The following is a 24,438-nucleotide window of genomic DNA, read 5'->3' as shown; positions in this document are numbered from 1 at the left end:
TAAAGCTCTTAGGCACACAACCCTGGTACTGTGAGGTTCTGCCAGTAAATGATTGATCAAAGTATTTGTTTCAGATGCAGTATGGACTTGATCCCATGAAACATGTGGTGCTAACTGAACTGCAGTCTGTCAGCACTGTGGGTTTGTTTAGGTTTTTAAAGATCAAATTTTCAATGAAGGGCTGCATAAAGCCTTTCTGTGACTTAACCATGAATGCAAAAGCATGCAACAGTGTGTTAGTTTCTGAAATCACGCTTTTTCACTAAAATGGGAAATTTCCCTTAAACAGGTGTGGGATATTTTCTTATTGGATCTGTAGAACTCTGTTTGGTATCTTATTTTACCATTGCCCTTCTGCATGTTTTGAATAAACAAAGCGTAGAGTACAGTAAAAATGGAATGATCTGAATTTTAAATTAGTCTTTTAGCAGATCAATATAGTGAGTTAACTTGAATTCTGAACAGAATAGGTTGAAGTTTTTTTTTTTTTTTTTTAAAAAAAAAAAAAAAAAAAAAAGAAAAAGTCTTAAAAATCAGGGACCTGGGGAAAAGAAAGCCTCTTTAAAATGTGAGGCCATTTTGACTTTGTTACTTGAGACAGTAAGCAAGTCTCTTTGCAAGCTCTTGAAATGTTGCACAAATTAGATCAGTGAAAGGACTCCTTTCTGTGACTTAGTCCTGTGGTCAGATGGAAAGCATTTTTTGTAATTTGTTGGTTTATATGTACTTACGTACTTCTTAGGAGTTAAGTTTTAAATTAGTAAGAGAGAATTGGAGACTTAAACAGCTGCATCAGGTTTTTCAGCTGAGTGTCTCTGGAATAGGTTTTCTGCTTTTAATGTTTGCAGCACTACTCCATGAAAGGCAGTGTATTTTTTTTAATTGAGTTTTCAATTTTTAATGTTTAATGTTGATGCTCCTGTGCAGCTTCCCTTCAAATTAATGTCACTTTAAAACTGTTGAACTCTAATATATGATAACTGAAATAGTAACTAAACCAACATTTTCAACATGGATGTGCCTGACCTTGAAATGCTGCTGATAAAAGCTAATGCTGTTAAATTGCATGCCAAATTAACCCTCATTTCCAAATGCTTTGTGTGTGTGTGTGTTTCCTGTAGGTATATTGGCTTTGATCCTACAAAGCAACGCTTCTTTTACGATCGGTTATTTTTTAATGAAGGAAAATCAGTGAACAAGTTTCAATGTCTGATTTCAATTTATTTTTTTTTTTATTTTTTTATTTTTTTTTAAGTCTGACTTGAGGTGAACATTGCTTGTCGCACAAATAGCATTTTCCTGAAACATTAAATTTTGTACTGTTTCAGCACTTGTCCATCTTGGGGTACACTTTTATTTTATTCAGAAATTACATTGCAGAATTTATTGTGAATTCAGAAGCTAGATTGCAGGACCATACACAATCTGTTTTTTCACTTGTATCTTTTGAGGAGTATGGCCTTGGTGTGGCCTATGGAGTTGACAGGAGATAGGGATCTGCCTTCCTGGCCTGGTGGCCCTGCGTGTGTAGCCCAGTGGTGCGAATTGCCACTGAAGTGGAACAAGCAGCTGTAGAAATAATTCACATAGCAATAACTGACTTTTGCTAGTTTTTGTCTGCTGAAGACATGACATGTTTTCATTCTGAATTGAAAGGGCATCCTTCAGACGAACCATCGTCTGCATGAATTCATTTGAAGGGGATATTATCATCCTGTGTGAACTTTGGAGGGAAGCACTCACAGGTCATAAAGTGAGTCACCCACCTCCCTGTGCTCAAGCCGAAGCCCTGACCTGTCTCTGCCGTGGGGACATTCAGCTGTCAGCTCAGCATCATGAGAGCAGACGATATCTTCCCTCTCGCATCCCTTCTCCCCTGAGCCTCCCCTGCCAGCAGTGGCAAAGCCTACCTCCCTGATGGCCCTTTGGGATGGGTTTGCTCTTTCGTTGGGGAGGAATCACAGATTTTCACCTCCTACCTTCTCTGTGTTGAGCCCTTGTTCGCTGACTTGGACAAATAGAACCTAGTGCCTGCCCTGTGTTTTCTGCGCTTTGATTGTGTTACCTTTCTTTTTTCGCATTCCTCTGCTTGTGTTGTCTTGTCTTTATAGCATCGAATTTAAGCTCTTTATCTTCTCTTTCAAGGCCCTCAAATCCCTGAGGTTTTTTCCTTCCCATTATCTGCCCCCTGTCTTTCCTTGTTATTGAGATGTCAGCCCCGGACCCATTCAGCCTGCAGTGCCTAATGGGGCAGGCACAGCTGACCTTGATCTAGGGCCAGGCTGGCTCTGGACTTGGATTTTTGTGTTAGCCGGTGTAGTTCTCTGCCCGTTCCTCTGGGCTTGGGGGTGCTTGCAATCCAGTGGAAGCTTTGGGCAGGATGAAGAGCCCGATGTTTCCTCCAGAGAAGCCTGGAGGCTGGTATGTTTTTACAGCAGTGTGCGTGGAAGTGCGGAGAGGCCTCCCCTCTGAGGGGGCGATGCTCCTGAGGGAGTGGGTGGTGGTGGCAGCGCCAGAGGGGTGGCTGGAGAAGGCATCTGGAGGGCCCAGCCAGCTCTGCTCTCACTGTCACCAGCTTTTGTCTTAAAATTCCTCTCTGAGAGGCAAAAATAGGATGGTGGGGTAAACCTAAGGATACTGTTATATTGTGTCTGAAGGAACCTTAGGAGGATGCTGGCAGGGAGAGGTAGAGGTGAAAGCTTTATTACCGTTTCAGCAGCATCTCTCTGAGAATTTAAGAGAAAATGAATTCTGCTGAAGTGACCTCTTTTTCACCTCTCTCTGGCTTTTGAAAAGCCTGTGTTCCCTGAGCCATCCACACAAACACTTACCCAAATAATGAAAAATCCAAGTGCACGTGCTCCAAGGGACAGCTCAGCATTGCTGCTGTTACGTTAGATGGCCTTAGTTCCTATGGAAAATTCTTTTTTTTTTTTTTCCCCATTTCAATAACTTTAAAACACTCACAATCTATCCTGAAGGAAAATATAGCAACTCCTAAATAACAAATGAGCAGCTTTTTGAAGCTGAGAACTTTAGTGTTACCCTCCTTTTGCATGTTTTTTTTGTAACTAAGGGTTTTGTTGAAACCTAAAAAATATTTTAAAAGGGACAAAGTATCTGATCTTACAAAGACCTGTGCATTTCTGTAGGAGTACCAGGAAATGGAAGATGATGATTTTTCTTTTTCAAAATTAGATCTCCAGCAGATTAAATGTGAGCTTGAAAGTAGAGTGTTCTGGGAAGGCAGTGAACTTGAGAAAAAGAGGCAATTTAATAGGAATGTTTTAACCTTGCTTTTAGCGCAAAGTATTTTTGTTATGCTTGCTGACCTGATTGCTTCAGTGTCATTGCAGAGTGTATTTTCTTTGATTTTGTTGGTGTTGTTGTTCACATATTCATGGAGGAGTAATCTGTACGCCACTTTTGCTTGATATCTAATGTCAGATAAAACAGTTGAGTCTCTGCTTTCCTACAGAGAGTATTTCCATACGTTATTTCTTGCAGTTTTAGAAAGATAAGAACTACTGTTTTTCTGCTTTAGTAGATGAATGGCTGTGAACGGCACCTTGCAATAAAGTCAGTGTTTCAGTGCTGTTCCCATTAGGTCTTTTGTATTTATCAGGAAGGAATCCCTAAGCACAAGCTTGTTTTCTGTGCAAACACTGGGAGAATGTGGGGACCAACAAGGTTGAGCTGACCCTACGTGCTGGTCTATTCTGTGCAGCTGACTGACATGTTTCAAAGGTTAAGCTAACTGGGGATGAAATGTAATCAGTAGCGTGCTGGATCCTTTCCAGATCACAGTGGAGGGGTGCAATAACCAGCACTGTTAGCTTTAGGAGAGCAAGAGAGACAGAGGTCATTACCTGCGAGCATAAGGAACCAACTGTCTTCTCTGTTACCTCCCACGTTCGTTTATTTAAATCTTATCAGGAATTGTTATCCTGCTGGACTATGGTTTTCCAAAAAGAAAAATGACTGTTTATTCTTCGTACACTGTAATTTTCGTCTTTCTGCTGATTTCTTGGAGTTTCCCCAAGATCTCAAACCGTGTCATTAGTTGGGATTTAAAACAATGTTCAGGGAAGTGGGAAAAGCTGCAAGTAAAACAGTTGCTGCTTTTCATGTGGAAGCCAAAGATAGGCCAGGGTAAACCAGACAGTACTCTAATTAGAGAGTTGTAGTGCACCAGTAGAGGGAGATGCTCTTGGTAAAGTTTCATTCTTTCAAGAGGTAGTAGCTAGGAAAGAGCTGATATGATTGGAAGCTGGTGAGGGGTGGAGAGCAAGAATCATGGAATCCTTAGAGTTGGAAGAGATTTTTAAAGGTCAGCGGGTGCAACTCCCCTGCAATGAACAGGGACACCACAGCTAGATCAGGTTGCCCAGGTTGTGTTCCAGCATCACCTTGAAAGTCTCCAGGGATGGCACATCAACCACATCTCTGGGCAACCTGTTCCAGTGCCTCACTATCCTCACTGTAAAATACTTTTTCCTTATATCCAATCAAAATCTCCTCTCTCTTAGTTTGAAACCATTTCCCCTTGTTCTATCACAATAGACCCTGTTAAAGAATGTCCCCTTCTTTCTTATAGCTCCCTTTTAGATACTGCAAGGCTGCTATCAGGACTTCTTAGAGCCTTCTCTCCTCCAGGCTGAACAGCCCCAGCTCTCTCAGCCTGTCTTCACAGGAGAGGTGTTGCATCTCTTGCACCACTTCTGTGGCCATCCTCTGGATGTGCTCCAGCAGGTCCATGTCTCTCCTGTACTAAGGACGGAATCTGGACCTGCATCTGGACGCAGTGCTCAGGTGAGGCCTTTTGTGCAGAGATTACCTCCCTCATCCTGTTGGCTATGCTGCTTTTGAGGCATGGGATATGATTAGTTTTCTGGGCTGTGAGGGCAAATTGCTGGCTCATGTCCAGCTTCTCACCCACCAGTCCCCTGGGTCTTTTTTGGCAGGGCTGCACTCAATGCTTTCATACCCTGCCTTGTATTGGTAGTGAGGGTTATGTTGACCCAGGTGCAAGACCTTGCATTTGAATGTGTTGAACCTCATGAGGTTCATGTGGGCCCACTACTCAAGTCTATCTAGGTCCTTCTGAATGATATCCCATTCCTCTGGTGTGTCAAAAGCCCCCCCAGTTTGGTGTCATCAGCAAACTTGCTGAGAGTACAGTTTACTGTTAATGTCACTGATGAAGATATTAAAGAGTATCAGTCCCAGCACTGATCTCTGGGAGACACTGCTCATCACTGATGTCCATCCAGACATGACCATTGACCTCCACTCTGTGGACTTGATCCTACAATCCATCAAACAATCCCCCCCATCAAATCCATATCTTTCCAATTTGAAGAACAGGATGCTGTGGGGTACCGTGTGAAAGTCCTTTCTGAAGTCCAGATAGGTGACATCAATGGCTCTTCCCTCGTCCACTGTTGCAGTGACTCATCATAAAAGGCTGCTACATTGGTCAAGCAGGATTTGCCCTTGGTGAAGCCATGCTGGTTCTCCTGTATCACCTCCCTGTCTTCCATGTGTCTTAGCATCAGTTCCAAGAGGATCTGCTCCATGAACTTTCCCAGCACAGACGTGAGACAGGTTTGTTTTTCCTGCAGTCATCCTTTTTACCCTTTTTAAAAATGGGTGTGATGTTGCCTTTTCCAGTCACCACAGACTTCACCTGATTGCAACTTTCAGATATCATTGAGAGTGCCTTGGCGACTACATCAGCTAATTCTGTCAGGACTCTGGGATTCATCTCATTGGGATCCATAGGCTTATCAATGTTCAGGTTCGCAAGTGATCGTAAAACTGATTTTCACTTACAGGGACGTTGCTTCCTAAACCCTCTCCTACCACACTGAACATTTGAGAGCTGTGCAGCGTGTAGTTATCAGAGAAGACTGCGGCAAAAAAATTTTAAGTACCTCAGCCTTTTCCATTGTTACCAGTTTGCCTGTGTCACTCAGTAGGGGGGATACTCATTCCTGGACTTTCCTTTTGCGTTGAGGTACTTGTAGAAGCCTTTCTTGTTCTTCTTGCCATCCCCTGCAAGATTTAGTTCAAGCCGGGCATTGGCCTTCTCAGCCCCACCCCCTACACAGCCTAGCAACTTCTGTATACTCTTCCCACAGTACCTATCCTTGTTTTCACTGCCTGTGCATTTTCTTCTCACGCTTCAGTTTGAACAGCAGGTCCCGGCCATGCCAGTCTCTTGCCTTCTGACTTTCCTGACTTGGTACACCTGGGTTTGGAGACTTCTTCTGTGCTGAGGAAAGCTTCCTTAAAGATCTGCCAGATCTGCTCTGCACCCTTACCCATGAGGACAGTTTCCCGGGCTGTTTTGTTGACTAACTCCCTGAAGAGCTGGAATTTAGCTTTCCTAAAATTTGGCATCATAATTTTACTCTTTGCCTGTTTCATATTCCTTTAGAGCATGAACTCAGCCATAGCATGGTCACTACAGCCCAGGCAGTGGGCTTTGGAATGGTGGGAGGTGGAACAGAGCAATAAAGCAAAAATAGCATCTCTGAGAAATCATTTCCTCTTTCTTCGTATCCTCAACCACACATTTTTTTCAGCTCCATCTCAGTATTTTCAATCTTCTGCATTCAAATCTGCAGTAAGAGTCTGTTCTGAGTATCAGATAAAGAGGCTTCCTAGAAGGCACCAGAAGTGTGCAGCATATGGTGGGGAAGTACTGCTTATTGTCACATTAGGGATTTCAGGGTTGACAGGCAGTGAAGCTAGGATTTTTCCCTGCTTAGCTTGTACACAACCTGTTCTCAGAAACTGTCTGTACAATAAGAACCTACTAAGCAGGGAACAAAAAATTGCTTCTTTTTGAATTCGTTGAAAAGGTTCCCACTCTACAAAGCATGTTGTTTTTTTTTATAGAGCAGTGTATGATTATGGCCTTGAAAGCCAATACATGTAGCAGCAGTGGAGCTTTTTCTCTGAAAGAAAAAAGAGGCAGATGGAGGATGTACGTTTCACAGCAAATCAGACCTATTAGGCCTGCAGAAAGGATTAGATTAGTAAGTGTCTTTGTATATAGTCCTGATTTTTATAATTAACAGCTGGAAATATGAAAGCCTTTTCCAGGATCTCTCTGAGTGTTTCGGTTCATGCATTCTGCAGTGCTCACTAAAGAACCATTGACTAAAGCAGAGGCCTGTACTAGTTAATAGGAAGATAGGCTCTGTCCTGAGGAGTTCTGATGGTTGGTTATGATGCCAGAAGAAGAAGATGTTATTATTTCCACCTTTATTAGACTATGGGGAACATAATCACAAGTATAGAGAACCTCCTCATCGGTATTGCCATCCCTTGCTAATCTCCTATATTTCAAGCATAGAGCAAACTTTTCCTTATTTCTGAATCTTCTGGACAGAGGGATCTCTTTATTTCAGTGTGTGAGAGAGAGAACAAGGTGTTTTCTTCCTATTTGCTTTACTTATAAAATTCTTGTTGAAAGGCCTTTTCTTTCCTAAACTGTTTTTTTTTTTCCCTCTATGTTAGAGCACTGGAGATGTGGCAGGACTGAGCAAAATCACTGTCTTGTCCATGTGAAACCTGAGTATTTGTCCTTCCCAGTCCTGTTCCATTCACTTAGGCCTTTGTCTATTCTAGATTTTTTAATTGCTCAAAGAGCAATGTGTTTGGTTTCACCAACAGCCTTAAAATAAATTTCAACATCCATTTTCAGAAATACTCCTTTTAGCAAGCAGTGTCTAAATTAGACATAATATCTGTATAGATATAGTTTCTTCTCTACTAGGATAGCTCTTCTGGTGTTTATTTGTAACCCAAATGTTTAGCCAAGTTTACTGTCACTTCAGGTAGTTTTCTAGGCTTTATGGAGGTCCTTGTTTGGAGGGCTTTTCAACAAAACCAGTTTAATGCGAAAGAAGTTTTAGACTCCAACTGCACTCTTAGAGGATTTGATCAGCACAAATAGTGAAGATGCCATGATCTGCTTGCAGTTATACCAAGTCTGGAGAGGAGCCCATCAGTTTGCCAATGAGGGTCTTCCTTCTGGAGGCTTCTTGCCAGCTCTGCTGAGGAACTTTAGGAACAAGAAACCTAATCTCTTCCACCTCCAAGATGTTCAGTCAGCTGTCCAAAGAGGGAAGACTGGTGAGTCAGATGCTCACCCCTATGGAAAAATATCTAGAATTCCTGAAAGACACAAAGACTTCCAACATTAGAATTTTTAGGAAGATGTGGCTATCTATGTCTTTCTGCACAAGCAACGGCAGTTAAGCAGCAAGTCCAAGGATTTCTCTTTTGCTGGATTACCACAGTGCTGAAAGAACCCAAAGGTTCTTGCTTAGAAAATAATGTTGCTTAGAAAAGCCCTTTGTAAATGAAATATGGGATCTGCTTGGATTAAGAATCAAAAGATTACTTCTAATATTCTGGGCTAGTCAGTTTGCCTTTTTGGTTAGGATGCTCTGACACTTTTATAAGAAAGATACTTTGAAAAGATTGCTAATGGGAAATTTAGTGTCCATGGTTGCCAGCAAAGATTGTGTTGTCCTTCAGCAAAGTAAAGGCTAACTGGGTCGAAATGGATCGTTTTATATGATTACTAGCAGCATCCACCTTTAGATTCAGACAGATGGCTGGGCTGTAAATATAAACATTTTGGGTGACTTGGCAGAAAGTGTTTCTCTGAATGATGAGAGGTGGAATCTCTGAGTTTCAGTTTGGTTTTCCTTCTCCTAAGCATAGGGATTCAAGATGAGCCTGGTGCATGACAGCATCTGGTGCTTTCCCTGCACGCAGATTTATACAGCGTGTACATTTGCACGATGTTACTTTTTTATTTATTTATTTTTTTTCAATCTGCTTCTTTCATGACGCTTCTTACATCTTTCCCTGCATTTTTCTTTCTGTGAATTCATGAAGGCACACTTAAGCCTATTTTGGATAAGAAGTTAACTTTAAAAGCACAGTAATAGAGTGGGTCTTCTGCTCTGTCAGTATTCTGTCTCCCGGGTCTTGCCTGCAGTATTTTTGCTGCAGTGCAGAGCCATGGTGATGTCCCACAGCAGAGCAGTTTGGGACCATGGAAAATCACTCTTGCACAATATCCATTCTATGCCACTGGACTGTTTTTCTTGTGTTTTTATTCCTGTCTTGATGTCAGTATGCTGGTACGAGTGTCATCAGAGGATGTCCTTAGTGTGAAATGAGATGTCCGTACCATTTTCCTCTTTTCAGATACGTTTCATGTGTTATTGCATATGTGATGTGCAAAGCCATCAGGTAACAGAGGATCTTTGCAGAGTCTTCATGGGATGCCTTGATAGCAGGTCAATATGTACTGTAATTTGTACCTGGACAGAGTCACTGTTTGGAATTTATGGTATCTCTGACTTATCCAGGCTGTTTTTTCAAAGTATATTCACCATGCTTTCCCCTGAGAAGAATCAGTTAGCTGTGGATGCATATGCTTATCACAGAATCACAGAATCACCCGGGTTGGAAGGGACCTCAAGGATCATGTAGCTCCAACCCCCCTGCCTAGCAGGGCCACCAAACACACACATTCAGATCAGGTTGCCCAGGACCCCGTCCAACCTGGCCTTAAACACATCCAAGGACGGGGCATCCACAACCTCCCTGGGCAGCCCGTTCCAGGGCCTAACCACTCTCCTTGTATAGAACTTCCCCCTAACATCCAACCTAAATCTTCCCTCCTTCAACTTGGATCCATTTCCCCTAGTCCTGCTGTTGTCAGCCCTTTTGAAGAGTTTACTCCCCTCGTGGGTGTAGGTTCCCTTCAGGTATTGATAGGCTGCAATGAGGTCACCCCGCAGCCTTCTCTTCTCCAGGCTGAACAAGCCCAACTCCCTCAGCCTGTCCTCATAGGGGAGGTGCTCCAGCCCCCTGATCATCTTAGTCGCCCTCCTCTGGACCCTTTCCAAAATCTCAATGTCTTTCTTGTACTGAGGGCTCCACACCTGGACACAGTACTCCAGATGGGGCCTCACAAGAGCCGAGTAGAGAGGGACAGTCACCTCCCTGTCCCTGCTGACCACCCCTCTCTTGATGGAGCCCAGGATCCCATTTGCCTTTCGAGCTGCCAGAGCGCACTGCTGGCTCATGTTCAGTCTCTCGTCCATCAGGACCCCCAGGTCCTTCTCTGCCGAGCTGCTCTCAAGAAATCCTGAACCTGAATCTGGCAGGTTAGTTGGTGTGTCTCTGCAAAAGAAGGGTAGGAAAGTTCACTGTGTGAAAGGAAGGATGGATTCCTTGCTGTGTGCCAGGTTTCTGCATGTCCTGCTGCCCACAGGAGATGCACAGCACACAGCTAGCAAGCCAGAATGTTCCCTGTGTTCCCTGTAGATACTTCATAGCACGACAGTTCACTCTCTAGGAAAGAAAGCAAAATGCCTGCATTTCTTTTCAGCATATTTAATTCTTCATTGTGTTCTGGGTAAGACAAAACTGTGGCAATTTTTCCGAGTTTAGCCTGAAAACTTTACTTATTCTAATATCTGTGTATCTGTACAGACCTCCGTGCTTTGATTTTACAGTTTTTTTTCTAGTGATAGAAGTATGCCCGGACCTGTTTCAGGATAACAGTCCCTCGAATGGTCCCCTTCTGATAAGGCATGTAGTACAACTCTTTTTTTTTTTCCTGTGATGAGAGTGAACAACTGAGACACATATGTGTGCAGCACAGGAACCTTCTCATGGAGTGACATGAGAATATTTGTGGTATACGCCTGCTCTGCACATGGCTCTTACATACAGGTGGAACTAATAAGTCTTCTGTTCACTTTGCCTATTAAACACGGCAGTCTTTCAGCAGAAATCTGTACAGCAGATTTAATAAGCATTATTAAATCTCTAAAAAGTCACAAGGATTCCAAGGCAGAGAGGCTCGTTTACCTCTTCATGTTGCATCGAGGAACGCGTTGTTTCAGGAGCTTGTCTGTGCTGCTGCACTGCCTCGGCTTCATTGCTTCAGATGTCACTTGAAGCAGGAGCGGTTTTTATAACTACACCGTAAACTCAAGATGGCTTAATGGAAATGATTTCTTCATGTGTCAAAATGACCCCTTTGTTTCTCATTTTACTCTTTTGTTGCCTGCAGCTAATCTGCTTCTGGGTTATCAGATCCAAGCATCTTACAATGCTGACTCTAGCAGTGGTATTCAGCTGGAATGCCGCCTTTTGTTTACTGGTTTTACCAGGCCTCCAGTGCTTTCTTTGGTCATCTGGTGTCTCCACTAATGTGATTTGCACTCCCAGGCTCTGCAGGTAGTCATGGGCTTTTATAAGGGAATTAGAGGAAGGCCTGCCACCCTGGTTGCTAATGAATCCACAGGGTATTTCTTGTTTATGTTTCGTTTTTTCGGCTTTTTTGGGGGGGGAGGAGAGGAGGAGAGGGAACAGCCTGTGAACTGTTTGCGTTCTTATGCATTTTTTCCCCTGTGCTCTTTAAGTTGCTTTACTTGGCTCTGGTGGCATTCATGTTTTAAATGAAATTCCAAATCTCGTTGATCAGAATTTGCTTTTTATTTTATTTTACTTTATTTTGTTTTCTGAACTTATAAATAAATAAAAATGAGCAGCTACACTAAATACTCAAAGCTTCCTTATAACGAAAAGAAACAGAAGTTGTTCCTTGTGCTACTGAATGTAGAATTGAGAAAGAAAACTGCCTTCCTTCAAGAAAATTGTTTCAATTAAAATAGCAAATGTGATAAATAAGGAAGTTGAAGTGTTTTATTAATTGTGCTGCAGCTGGAATTGTAAGTCTTGCAAGCACACCAGAGTTAGACCTAAGTTGAGAAACACCATCAGTGCAGTCTGTTTGTTCTGAGCCAGTGAAGGGCATAGTTGACATAGTCAAATAAATATTGTGTTAGACTTTGCAAAAATGTAAAGATCTGAGGTTGTTTTTTTTTAATGAAAAAAATACATGCACATGCATATATATGCACAGTGAGAATATATGCTTAAACATTTTGTACTTATTTTCTAAAGTAGAGGTGAGTTTCAGGCTCTGAGGAGTTAAGCTGGGAGGAATGTCAAATGCTGAGTAAGTTGCCAATCAGTCTGTATCCACAACCTCCTACTTAACTATCCTTGTTGATCTGAGTGGGGACTAATAGAGTGATTAGGGGTTTTTTTTGTTTTTTTTTGGATTAGGCCTACCATTTTGTTACAGCCAGCATTTGGCTTGCACGAAAACAAGCACAATGTCAATGTTTTTCAGGCTTCCTGCTAGTCTAATTAAGACAGGACCTACAGTGACAGGATCTGCTTTTTTTTTTTTTTTTTTTTTTTTTTTTTAATCTCTTTGTAAAATGTTTTTGTTTTTGTTGTTTTAGATACCGAATCTGTGATAAAAGCAAAAGGGTTTTGGAAATAAATGGGCCCTTTTCAGGAGATAATAGTGAATCTATTTATCCAAGTCTGAAGAATTTAGAGTGATAAGAGTTGTATCACTGATATGTGGCTTGAAGGGTTGAATCTTTAGGAGAGAGCTTTATAAATAGTAACATAGGCATGTTTCAGTGCCCTTCCTTCGTGCTATTCTGTGATGTTGATGCTTCAGGATTTACCCATGATGTTGGAGAAGGTTATGTTTCATTGTTTCATGAATGTATATTTATATTTTTAACACATAACCTGAATATTGGAGCATTAATTTCTGTTCAAAGAATTGCAGTAATGTCGGGTTGATGTTTATACTTCAGAAAACGTGTAGAAATTTTCAATAATGGCCATGTTAAGCAAGAGTATGTCAATTGAGTTTTACCAAGCTGACAGCAGTACTGAAGGTCCTTGTGACCCAGAAGTTTGTCACCCATGGAATCTCCGTTTTCCTTCTGTTGGTAATGTATCCTGACGTATAGAGGATTTAAAAATGCATACTGTGTGACCCAGTGTGCTGATTATGTACAAGTGGGAAAATTATGTTGAGCGTTTTGCCAAAAATGTCTTTGATACAAACAGATGTAAGGGGTAGGATTAAATTACATTCTTAAGTAAATGTTCTCTCAGCACAAATTCAGTAAGGCAGAAAGTGATATTTGCAGGCATTAATGAAGTCTGCTGTATTTTTATTTAAAACGATTTCAAATGCTTGGCCATTTTGTTGACTCAGCTTCACGCGCTGCGTATCAGGGAGCAGAAATCGAAGTACTCCTTTATTAATGTTCGTGTGTCTGACTGAGGAGATAAGTGACAGTAAGGAAGTGAGCAGTGTTATTGCTAAAAATGGTAAATATTCCAAGGCTCCTGAAAACGAGTCTATGGCACGCAGGCAGGCAGGCAGATTTTACAGCTCTGTCCAGAGCACAGAAGGAAGATAAATCATGGCCATCCCCCTCTCATTTTTGAAATGGTTCAACCCTGGGGTTTAGCTGAAGGACTTAAGGAGTTTTTGAAGTGCAAATAGACTGGTGAAGGGTAAACCTTTTCAGAGTTTCATTTAGATGGATTTTTTTTTTCTATGTGAATTTCTGGCACCAGCTGAGATCTGGAAGGCCACAGGATTTTTTTTGTTTTTGATCAATCAAGCGAACAGGACTTGCTATGGGGGTGTACATTCTCTGCATACATATTGATCCTATTGTGTTTAAAAGTAGTTAATTTAATCGGGGCTTTTTGAAACCTTGCTCCGTAAGACTTGCATTAATGGAGTTGTCATTTCAAGGTCATGTTTCAGTGTCAATAACTTAATAGTAATGGCAGTAGTAGCAATATTTCAGTTACTCTGTTAATATTGAATTGTGTTAGAATTGGTTTTACGAAAATATTTTAAAAAATAGTTTCAGTTGAAAAATGTTATACTCATCAAACAAGGCATTTTCAAAGCAGTCTGGTATTAGTAAATGCATCAACGCAGGTAGTTGTGTTACTCTTCATAACTGCTTAGGTCAGGTCAGTGTCCTTCGCCTGATCTACTGTGTAGAAAGTTGGACTCCAAGGACATATTTTACACCTTGTCCTTTCTTGCAAGAGATTTATAAAGTCAGAGGAATTACTCAGAGCTCCACATTGTAGTTTTTACCTTTTACCTTTCTCTTGGTCTCGTTTACCTGAAAGATGGACTGCATATTAACTATACACACTTCTCTCTACTGTGATCAATATTTGGAGTTACAACATGTAAAGATTATCTCTATGATAAGATAGCTATCTGAGTATAGATTTTGTAGGGCAGCATATATTTTGCTACTTTTGGTCTATACTTGATGCCAAGACATCAAAGTAATCAGAATGCGATTTCAGAGTGATGTGGACTGATCAGGCCAGGCAGTGAGGTAGAAAGCAGAGTCTTTTGTGCAGCTGTTTCAGTCATGTCCCAGTATGACAGAGGTTCCTACGTTTTTTTTTTTTCCCCAACCGAGTGGGACGTTATCAAACCTTTTGGTGCAGGGATCATTCAGTGGCTCAGAGTGGGAGAGCAACCGTGAAATTAGGATGCACCTCTGTTGTTGGGATGCTTCCACAGTTTCTGTTCAAAAAGGACCAAATGTAGCTGATGTTATTTTTTTTTCTTTTTGCAGTTGATATGCAGAGAGACTAACTCAAGTCCTGTCAAAAGTATGGCTGCAGAAGTGCGTATTGCAGTTTTCTCCAGACCTTACATTAAACAGAGAACTTTTGGTTAATAGATTTCCTATGCTTTGTGTTACAGCTCTGGCTTTTGTGTCCATTAGCCTCATGTGCTGTCAATCTCATGTACTGTAATGATGGTTATTTCCTGTAGTGTTTGAAAACCGATCATGAGATGCTGTTTGAAGCTTTCCTGAGAGAGAAGTAGGTTTCTCTGCGTGCCACTGTAGATGAAGGGATTCTCTGAATTTGTGTTATCACTTTTGCTAGTATGTCACTGGGAGATGCTAATATGCCTTCCTCTTTGTTGAGTAAGAGTTTTACAGAACCACCCAGAACTGCTTCTCTCCCACTCAGAAGTCTGTTTGCACCAACTCGATAAAAGACTCTGGGTGTATTTTGATGCAGAGATTTTTGCTTCAATCTGATGAGGTGTGAGTTTTAGCTTGCAAAATATATCTCTCTAATTTTAAAAATTAATAATAATTTAAATGATATGTGCTCAAATGTCAAAGCAGACTTTGCAAATTATAGATTTGTCAAGCAGCTGTGATGTTGAAGTAACGTAACTCCCATTACACTATTTGTTCATCAAGTACAATTGCTTGTACTGTGATTATGAATTCCTATAGAACTTAACTGAGCAACAGCTGGTCTGTTTGCTTCTGTGCTATGTGGCTGAAACTGTTTCCAAACGCCTTCTAAATTTTGTAGGAATTTTTCAACAGTTTTTATACCAAATATCTCTATTCTTTCGTTTTGATCACAGGCAAATTTCACAAAATCCTTCCATAGGTTGCTAGGATAAAGAAAGTAAAAAGGCCATCAATGCTACTAACTACAGCTGCAACAAAACACATACTCTTTTTGGCCTTTGATTGTGTCAGATTCCTTTTCTTTGCAATTGTCCTTTTTTTTTTTTCTTTTCCACTTGAGAGAGGTTTATGGTGCCATGTCCTTCAGGATAGCCCTGTCTTAGGGTTGAAGTTGTATTTCTCTCTGAGTTCCTAGAGGTGATGTTATCTTTTGTTCCCTTAGCAGCGTGGTCATTCCTAAGAGCATCTGTCACTTGGGGCATTGTAAGATGGATGAGTCTCAAGTGAACTGCTGGTTGAAGCAAATGGTGAAAATAAGAGAAGCTGAGGGGGCTGGGGTCGTCAGAAGGGACAGACAACAAGGAAGCTCTGTTAGAAATCAAAAGTAAGCCAGGCAGTAGTGGAAGGAAGAGCCAAGATGGATCACACCCCACGAGTCTTGGGAACTAAGACTGAAGACAGATGTATGCTGAAGAGACCTGTCTTGGTGAAAATGCCATAGTCTTTTTCTTCCTATTTGCAAATAAAGGAGGATCTGAAGGGTACGATCTGAAGATCATGTGAAGAAATTTGTATTTTTGCATCATGCTCTAAGGCTAAGACAAATCAATGCTGCTGTTAACCAGCAGAAAGGTTGCCGATTTTTTTGCATTTCTTAAATAGTATTTGAAATCTTTCAATACTGAGTGTGTAACAACAGAAAATCAAAGCTGAGCTTATTAGTAGATTTGCTTCTGTAAGAGTAGGAAACTTGAAATTTGTGGCAGTTTGGCTTTCAAAGGGTGCTTAATGTTTTAAACAGTTTCAGTACAGTATCTCTGATGCAGCCTAACTAACTAGTTCAGTTGAACATTGTAATGGAAAGAAAGTGGTATAAAATAAACAAACAACATACCCCAAGTCCCCCAAAACTGTTCCCAACATGCTAACAAGTGAAGTCAGAGCTCCAAACTGAGCAGAGGTCTGTGTTTGCAAAAGCAGCTGGCTGCAAACAAAAGGCGCAGCCCAGTGTGTGTCAAGGTTTGGGAAGGGTCTGGGAGGATCTCGACTTGAAAAATTATTTTGTCACACTATTGGCATTGGTCCATAAGGGGAAGCACTGGTTGAAAGGCGAAGAAATTAAGATGATTAGAAGCTTTAAAGCTTCACAAATGGTAGAGTATCTCTCTTCTCAATGGATGTAAATAATAGATGAAAGACTAAGGGTGACAACAAAGGATCAGGGCGTTTAAGAGAATGTGTGCAGCCTGAATAGCAGTCTGTGGCCTAGGGCCAAAGGTCTTAGCTTTGAGTGTAATTAGAAGAAAATACAAAAATGTCATTACTAGCAGGTGAAATGTTCAGCACGTGTCCAAAAAATAGCAATTTCAAACCCAGGAGCTGCTGGAATTGGATTACTGCCGTTCTGCCATCATTAAAGTCCTCGCAGAGTACTCTGGTTTGGTCGGGAGCAGAGCATGTTAACCTCGTGGGCCATCTGTGGTAGATCTGCTGCGGGCCTTGCAGGGATGTGGGGCATGAGTAGAGCTGTGTACGTGTCTTCTCCCAGAACACAATTCCGAACAAAAACATTTCCTTGGTAAGAGGTAAAGGCTAGAGTTGCTTTCTTCAATAGTCTAATTTCTAAAAACAGGAGAAGGAAGAAGTTTAAAGCTGTTTCACTTTGCATTTTAAACCCTGGGTTCTGAACTACAGGCATACATCTGAAAGAGTTGTATTCACTCTGTTCTTGACAGCAGGTGTAAAGGTGTGGTAGCAGCTTTAAGCCCAAAATCCTGTCTGTGAGCAAGAATCTTTTGAAATAATCTTGAAATCTTTTCACAAAATATTAAGAAATCAAACCAGCTTGTATGCCTAAAAGTCTTGTCAGAATCTCACTGATGATAACTTAATTTCATGCTTTTCCTGATGTTAATTACTGTTGTGTACACCCCTAAGTATTTTAGGAGATACTGTTCTGCTCACTACTTGCTCTACCATTGTTTTCATTCTTTTGGGTATTTCAGGTGTATTCTCTTTTATGAATTGTCATTTCTATTAGAAATACTTTCGTTTAAGTACCTTTGTGGGATGTCAAATAGGAGAGAAATCAGCAAATTCTGACTTCATTTTGAAAACTGATCTCTAGTTCAGAATAGATAACCAACCTCCCATTTACTTGGCTTCTTTTTAAACGAGGAGTCAAATAATTATTTCTACGTTATCATTTCTTTTTGATGTTTTTGTAACAGTTAAATGTTTCATGCTGATGAGGTAGGTTCCTAATATTGCATATGGTGACTTCAGCACCAAAAATATACAGATATAGCGACAGACTTGGACTTTTCCTCTGGTAGAATGCACAGGAAAAAGCAGTGCAGATTTAACCGAGTATGCTCTGTTCCAGGTGTGGATAGGCAGGTTTTTTTTGGGTTGTTATAAAATACATGCTGGCATAAATCATTCTAATGTGTGTTTTTGTTTTTTGTTTTTTTCTCCCTTTTTATTTTTCAGGCGGTTAGGAGTTTTAAGCAGTTTCGCAGCAAGACTTCACAAACTCTTAGCTGCATCCTTTAATCATGACAGCATTTCAGATAGGCTAAAAGGAATCTGAGAAGGTACTGTACTCCTCTTTCCTCATAGAGAATATGTGGGATGTTTGTGTTTAATGTTTGAGGTTTCAAATACACTGACTACATCTTAAAAATGCTGTAGACAGTAAATTTCTATTTTGTTTTGCTTTGATCGTGTATATATCTTAAGTTCTCCAGAGAGGTCTGATTTCCACTTCTATTTTTTTCTTACATATCCACTGTGAGGTCAACTTTGTTATTTAATAGCAGTTCTTTTGAAGCTGTAACATTTTTCTTCTGATACTGTACTTAGAAGCACTGCAAATACCTAAGCTACCAGCTAAATATGAGTTTTATTCACTTGGAGAGTGGGTGTTTGTTTGTTTGTCCTCTCAAAGGGCTTAAAACAAATGGGAAGAAGAATGCAGATCTTTGTCATGATCAGGATAGATTTGTGCTTCCAACTGAGATTCTCACAAGTGTTTTTTGTGACTTCTTAAAGGGGGAGGCTTGACTCAGTACACAGTATTGGGCTTGCATAGTTTCTTGTTGCATTTAAATAGCTAGTGTACCCAGAAGGCTGAAGATGCTTTATGACCTCTCGCATCCCTGGGGCAAGGGCGGCATGGAGGCCTAGCAGAGCGAGGGGGTCATTGCCACCACCTACGTCCTGAGTGGCCCCCGCAGGGTCCCAAAACCTGCCTGCAGGAAGGTTTTACTTGGCAACATCTGGATCGTGGTAGAAGTCAGTAAGTGGGGAACCTCCAGCGTTTTGCTTCCCTGGGTGCCTGGAAGATGCAACACTCGCCTCCTTGATGGGGGGGAGGCAGATTCTGTGGCCCTGAAGTTAGGCCTAAACAATTGCGGAGGTCAAAGGACAGCTGAGTGCGGTCAATGAGACACCCTGGGGTGTATTTTGTTACTTAGTAAAAGGAGCAGCATCCTAAAACCCTAAAGGATTCTCTTGAAAATCTGTGTTGTGAAAAGGTTTTATGAGTCTGATGGCAAAAAGTGCTGATTTAGCTAAGGAATGCTTTCTTTTGTCTAAATGAAAGGCTAATCCTTACCAAATGTTGGCAGCTATTATAGTGCGGTCAGTGCGGGTCTGAAAGAACAGTTAGAGTAGAAGTGTACTTCGGTATCCCAAATGTTTATCATTTTATTGGTTCTATAACTGAAAACGTTCCTGAACTTTCACCTTTTGACCCTAAAATTTATATGTCATAATCGAGAAGTACGAAGTAAAATCCATCAGTTAGGAATTAAAAGACTGCTTCTTAAGGAGCTGTCCTATCCTAGTCACTCTGTGTCTCCTCAAAGATTTGCTTTAGATTATCAGGATACAGCCTTGTTTAAATTATAACTTTTTAATCTCCTAACACTTACTAATTGGTTGAAAATATGGGTTTGTTTTTTTTTTTTTGCTGCTCTTGAGCAATTTTTGTTGCTCATGTTGTAATGCTTGCAGTGAGTTTTAAAGGATAGTTTTTGAGTAATTAATTCCAATAATTTATTTAGCATTATCTTTCTTCAGATTGACAGATTATTAACGTTTAAACATTTGTCACAGAAACAGATAAGAAATCAATGTCAAGAACCAAGACCTCGTAAGTGACAAGAAAGGAAATGCAATAGCAGCTGTCTTTGCAAGAAAGGTGGTGGGGGAAGGAGCGTGTGTGGCTGAAAAGGTTTAGTGCTTTTTGTTTCCCTTTGGAAAGGGGGGTGGGCATGGGCCACAACCCAAGATCTCAGACTCCTTGGCCCTACTGTCATACACAAACAGTCATTGTCAAATTAGGAAGAAAAAGATATTTGGGAGCCAGTCGTAGCATTTTTATAGTAACTAACATGGTGGTTTCTCATGATCTTTAAAAGAACACTGTAAGAAGAGTGAAGAAGAATAAACTGCATAATTTTCAAGGTGGAAAAAAAAAAAAAGCAAAGATGTTGACAAACAGTTTTGTATTTGATTTTTTTCCTTTTTATTTTTGGGAAGAAACTTGACTGCAAATTATGGCTCTCAAAAGAGCTTAATTTTTAAACTCTTTAAAAATGCTATTTACAGATGCTTAGCATTGATTTATGTCAAGGTTAAGGCACCTTTAAACAAATAAAGTTGTGAATGAATAAAGCTACTAAAAAAAAATCAAGATATTTGTATAGCATTCAAGTTGCTACAGAACTGACACGTATTCTGAATTTCTTTTGATAACCACATCAAATCATCAGGAAATGATAGCTTGTGTGTTTGAGGGGTACACAAGGGAGTGGATAGATTGGGTAGGGATGGAAGGTCAAGCCTTAACTTTGACTTTCTAGGCCTTAGCTTAATTCTTTTGCAGTGAGGCAGTAACAGATGAAGAAAGAATTAGTGATTTATTTATCCATGAGATTGGACTGACTTTTGCCATAGGAACTTGATGGGATGTCTGTTCAGCTTTAAAAATACAGATATCCCATTTTATATATGTATCTATATGAAATGAAGAGATATTTAATATCAGCTTTATAATTAAAACATTTTGGGGAGTATATGTGTGAGCTGGAAAACTAACTTTTAAGATCCTATACTTTAGTTAGATAAGATATATAACATGGAAGTACATGTATTATTAAGATTTTTTTTCATCTGCTGTTCTGTAGAGAATGGCTCTGTATCTTCTTAAGATGTTTCGTTTTTTTTTTTTTGTTTGTTTGTTTGTTTGTTTGTTTTTTTTTAACCCAAAGAAGATTTTAGCTCACAATAAGTATTTTGCACATAGTACTTTTCTCTGACTGCTGCAAAAGTAGAATATAAATACTGGGAAGGCTATTTCCTTCATACTGAATGTCAGTATTCACTGGAAGTTTTATGTAAGTGCCTTCAAGAGTGCATAGGCCCAGTAAATTTTTTGTATTACCAACTCACTAAACAATAATAGCAACTTTGGGAAGCAAAATTGCCTCTGATAGCATGTTTATGTTGCAGGTAAATTAAGCCCAGCTTATGAACGTTCTTAAGACTTTTCATTTTGGGAGAAAAACAAGTAGAGAGCACATCTGATGCCTCCAATAAATAATAATTTTAGTATCATTTTTTCTCCTTCCAGGACATAAAGACCCCATACACAGTGTGTCAGAACAAGTAATGAATTGCATCACAGAACAAATATAAGCAATAGAATTACGAAACTCTTCTTCTCCTATTGGGGTGTTAATATGTAATTATTGATTTTTTGCATCTTTTAGGTAAAGATTAACATTTTTCTTTGTCAGATTTAAATGGTGTTATATAAATGCCCAGAAATGGGTACATCCCTCAAACACCTATTGGGATTCCAAAGAGACGCCTCAGTGGCAATTTTCTGTTTAGATATATCCCTTTGAATGACAAAACTGTTCTTTTTAGATACATCCCTTGGATATGATGATGTTAATGTTTTGTTCTGTTGATTACCTGTTTGTGGTGATTTTCATTTTGCTGAAAGGCTGGATGTTGCAGAAGGCCTAGCAGTGATGTGCATCTTTGATCTCAAACAGGGACTGCCTCTGGTAATTTCAGAGATGCTTGGCAGAGCTTTGTTTATTTTACAGAAGAATTCATGGTATTCTGGGAAGGGGAGAAAGTAGTCAGCTTTGACACATGATAAACACATGTTTCTGGGAAGGAAAAAGGACTCTACAAAACACAATTTGAAGTTCATTTCCAACAAGATTCTGTGTGAGGCGTTTGTCTTTTTAATAGAAATTCTATCCGTGATATAAACAGTCTCACAGGTAGGCAAAAAATGTCCATACAATATTTGACTTAAGATTGTGTGTTTAAGGTGATTGGTATGGTTTTGACCTATGCAAGGTTTTGTGTCTGTTCAGTGCTTGCTTTTTTAAGAGAAATGGCTGTGAAAGCAGCTTGCTTTATTATTTGTTTGCCTCTGCATTACTATTAAAAGAGGCTGCAGAAAAAAGATACTACATACGTCTCTCAACCTGTAGACAGCATGGGAGCTTCAGATTAGAAAATAATTGCTTGTTCCTTTTTAAAAATATATTCTGAGTTCTGATGAGGAGAAATGAAACCATTTTGACCTATTCGAAAACAGTAGTTTTGGGAAGAGTTGCTCAGGAATGTGCTCTGAGAACTTCTGACAAACATCCTGGCACAGTCTTTCCTCAACAGAAGAGAGGCTCCTTTCCACCTCTGCTGGTTCATTTCCTAAAAGCAAGGGTAACACTTTCTTTGGACTTGCCTTGTTTTCAGTCTGGGCATTAGGGAAGAAAAGAGACAAATTTGTTTTAAAGAGGATTGTAACCAATAACCCATGTATGCATTTTTATACAAATGCTTTAGTGAAGGCAGTTTGATTTCTCAAGACGTTATTTATTAGTCCTTGATTTATTTGTACTTTTTAATCTAGAAATCTGTGTTGTGGATTTGTTTAATAATGTGAGAGAGAGAAAGAAGCAAAACTTAGTGTTTTTGGCAGGATTCTACATTTTATGGGTGAAGGAGATGTGGGAAACAGAGCTTGTGAGGTTCTTGGCTGCCAAGTATCCTGGTTTGTGCCACATCACAGCCATGCTCTGGCTGTGGAGCCCATCTTGTTTTCAAGGTGCTAACCCCAGCAGAATCCTGAGGTGGCTTTCTGGTTGCTTACTTGAGAAACTGCCACACGATGACTGCAGTTCTGCTGGCTTCAAGGGGTAAAAATGAGCTGCTTGCAGCAAAGGAAGGGATGCAGCTTACAAAGTCCTCCTGCAGAGCTTCAGTTTTAGTATTTTACAACTGTCACAAATCAGAACAGGCATGATGTTCCTGAAGAATCAGATTGTCTGTTTGGAATGTTCCAATAGCCAATGAAACCTGTATTACCATTTTGCTTCGTACTGGGATTTCCTTATTTTTATTTTTGGTGTCAGTTAGTACATGTTGTTGGAATTAAGACTATCTCTGCAAGATGCATAGAAATTATTTTCTGTTGCTTGGCAGTAGACGGCGTTCCTGTTTCATTTATTTAGTAGTTAGCATGTGAGTGGGGAAAAGCTGCCTATGTGAATGTTTAGTAGGCATTTTAGTACCTATACCCTAGAATTCAATGTTGAGATGTTTCAGAACAGATTACGTGTTATGGTACAGAGTACTAACAATCTAATTTATATATGTGTTTTGCTAATCCACAGTGCAAAGCCCTATTCCATAGTCATACCGAAAACAGTAATACAACACTTAGCAAATGAATATGTACTTACAGGACTAAGGACTTAAGGCAGACCAAGAAAACTGGTATAGAGCATCGGTGCCCCCCCCCCCACAAAAAAAAAAAAAGAGTATGAGTTAAGAACAAATTGAGTGAATGTCAAGGTTCAAAACAACATGGATATTAGCAGTTTCACATGGTGATTTTTGTTAGTCCAGTAGTGTTGAAGAGTTGATCACAAACTTTACTGATAAGGCCTTCAGATGATGTTTGGGGCTATAGGTGAAGCACTCAGCTTCTCACAGTCAGTCCAACTTACCCTAATAGACAGCCATGAAGTCCATTTTCTCTCATTGCACGTCTCCTTTGAAACACTGGTAGCTTTCCCTTCCACTTTCTCAAAAGCCACCCCTCAGGAAAAAAAACAAAAACAAAAACAAAAAAAAACAAAAAACAAACAAACAAACAAAAAAACCAAAAAACAAAACCAAAAACAAACCAACTAATTCCTGAAACTAAACAATTTAGAAATAGTTATTAATGCTAAAATTCTTGACAAATATGGATTTGTACTTTTTTTTTTAAACTTTTTTACTTGGAAATATATACCAAGACTCTTCACTGAGTTTCTAAGTCATGGAAATTTAAAAAATATATATTAAAGTATATATGTATATCTAAATGGGGTATTATTAGACAGTGTTCCATTGTAATACCCATTAAATCTACATTAAAACTTAAGGTTTAAGTTAGCTAACTGATGTGACTGAGAAGATACATTCCTGTGTTATAGATTAATGTAAAGTATGTTAAAATGTCGTGTCTGCAGTAGTTCTAATTAGTTTGTTTTACTTAGCAATCACTAAATGTATTTTAGCTAGTAGCTTACTATCAGAATATGTTTTGTCAGTGAATGCCTGTATGTCTGTATGCATGAAAACTATGTATATATTAAAAAAAAACCAAAAAACAAAAAACAAACAAAAACAACAATGAAAATCTTTAGGCCTGGAAACAGATACCAGTTCTGATTACATGATTTTGGGAACTTATTTGAGATCAGAGAAACATCTCAGTTTTGCTACATCAGGCTATAGTTATTTAAATCATTCTTATGTTAATTTCGTAGATACTATTCATTCTGTAGTTTCATTTGCTGAGGTGTCAGTGGTGGCACCTCAAAGTTTTCAAACATATAACTTTCCTGGTTGTGCTAAGACGCAAAGTTTTTGGGAGCCTCAATTCATGTCTGCAACTAATTGCTGAATCAGAATTACACAGCCAAATATGCCTTGATCT

The 24,438-nt window shown here is 39.8% G+C and overlaps 1 protein-coding gene across 15 annotated transcripts in view; it reads left to right on the top strand.

Moving 5' to 3' along the window:
- GREB1L (GREB1 like retinoic acid receptor coactivator) overlaps positions 1-24,438 on the top strand; it is a 128,561-nt gene that overhangs the window by 37,963 nt on the left and 66,160 nt on the right. For 13 of the 15 annotated variants that reach the window (XR_006171969.1, XM_042838868.1, XM_042838840.1 and 10 more), the window contains one exon: positions 17,907-18,010. The exons of the other annotated variants lie outside the window; for them this stretch is intronic. The gene's annotated coding sequence lies outside the window, so the exon portion shown is untranslated. The remainder of the gene's footprint in view (positions 1-17,906; positions 18,011-24,438) is intronic. 15 annotated transcript variants of the gene reach the window in all.

Source organism: Centrocercus urophasianus, unplaced genomic scaffold (assembly GCF_019232065.1).
Source record: "Centrocercus urophasianus isolate 14NV4802_14NV808 unplaced genomic scaffold, USGS_Curo_1.0 seq_11, whole genome shotgun sequence".
NCBI classification, from domain to species: domain Eukaryota; kingdom Metazoa; phylum Chordata; class Aves; order Galliformes; family Phasianidae; genus Centrocercus; species Centrocercus urophasianus.
Note: the sequence above shows the minus strand (reverse complement) of the source record. Positions and strands in the feature narration are given on the sequence as shown.